The following is a 1,935-nucleotide window of genomic DNA, read 5'->3' on the forward strand; positions in this document are numbered from 1 at the left end:
AAAGGAAAAAGGAAATTGTGGTTTGGTGGGTGCACTGACTAGTGTTTTCTTAGAAGTTCAAAAGTTAATCTGTTTTGATAGCACAGTGAATACCCACTGTATAAATTATCATCATCTGCAAAAATCCAAATTGAATGAATGCCCTGCCACACAAAGATAATTCTTATTACTATATTGCAGCACTTAAGCTGAGGAATAAAACTGTGACTCTAACACTATTACAATAGTATAAGATCTTTTCTTGGCATGTGGAGCAGAGAACCTTTTAATTTATGTAAATTTTAATTTCAATGATTTTGTTTTAATGCTGTTGTTTCTGGAAAGCTTTTTAAAGTATTGTTTCATGTAAATATCATTTTCTTAAACAATTAACAAAAACTTTTTAATACTTAACTATGCATGAGACGTGGTCCCTGCACAACACAGACTTTTGGTTTAGTGGGTAATAAACGCACCTACACACCACACACGCAGTACAAGGCCAAAGTGGGGAGCACTGTCATAGAGGTATGAGTGCTATCCAAGAACAAAGCCAAGCAAGGTGCATCTTGGGTCATTTAGCTAAAGGCAAATAAGATTACCTGTGTTTCTAAGGGAAAAAAAAATAGATCAATTCTGTTTGTAATTGATATTTCAACTGAACTCTACAAGGGGGTCAATTTGTGCGCGAGGAAAGAAATGAGATCTGAAAAGAAGTCCCTTTGCTGGCTTCCCAAGGTAGAAAAATTGGAATCGTGTGATTTCTCCCATTCTCATCTCCATCATCAAGACCTGGTATTTCCTCCTTTGAAATGTCTCATGAATTCTTTGTTTCCTTTCTGTTTCCCCTGGAACATTCTAAATCCAAACCCTCATCATTTTACATTCGGATTATTGCAACAAGGGTGGTCTCCTGGCATCTGGTTTCTCGGTTCTCTCTTATTTCCTTGCTAATACCAGGCTTCCTTCTCTTACACTCCTAATGGACTCCCAAGGTTAAGTTCTTCTGCCTGACCTATCGGGAGTTTCCAAACGGGCCTCTCTGACCACCCATATCGCTTTCTGCCCCTGTCAAGCTTTGCCCCTGGCCAGCAGCCCCTTCTGCCCTCCTTCCATTTGTCTAAGCCTTCTGCGTCTCTGCAAGTAAGACTCTGCTTCCAGGATGACTTTCTAGCCACACCATTCCACAGTGATCTCCACACTTGGCAAGAACTGTAAAAGTTGTTTCATGAAGGCTTCTTTTATATCTCCTAGGATTCCCAGGACAGTACTGGGCAAAGAGTAGGCACTAAATAAAAACTTGTTAATTGAATCAGGAAGAAAATAAAAGAATTTTAAAAATAGAAAATGACCGTAAAACCCAAGAGATGTTAGACAACTGAGTTGAACTTCCTCCCTCACAGTCCACAGATGTCATGTACTGACCAAGTACCTAAGCCCTATTTTCCCTCAGCTATGTTAATTTGGCAGTAACATTCATGGGAAGGCACTTGAATAATGCCTTCAAAGTATTAGTTGTAAAATTATTATTAGCCTGTGTTTCATATCTAAGGAAGTGAGATAATTTATATGGTGCCACCCCCAAAGATACAAAAGGGTATAAGTAAAAAGTCTGCTTCTCACCCTGCCTGCTAGACACCTAGCTCTTCTCCTGGGAGGTAACCAGTGTTCCCTCATTCCTCTGTATCCCTATAGAGATGTTCTGCAGAGTTATAAACAACTACATATAACTATCTTTACCCCCTCTTGTTATCCAGAAGGTGGCATACTTATACATACTCTTACGCTGGAAGCTATTTCTTACTAAAATAAATAAATTAAAATGTAAAAAGAAAGCCCAGCACATAAAATGATGAAAGACAAAAAGATGAAAGGAGGCTGGGTGCGGTGGCTTACGTCTGTAATGCCAGAACTTTGGGAAGCCTGGGGGGGCAGATCACCTGAGGTCAGGATTTC

This window comes from Mandrillus leucophaeus, unplaced genomic scaffold (assembly GCF_000951045.1).
Source record: "Mandrillus leucophaeus isolate KB7577 unplaced genomic scaffold, Mleu.le_1.0 Scaffold144, whole genome shotgun sequence".
Classification (NCBI taxonomy): Eukaryota; Metazoa; Chordata; class Mammalia; order Primates; family Cercopithecidae; genus Mandrillus; species Mandrillus leucophaeus.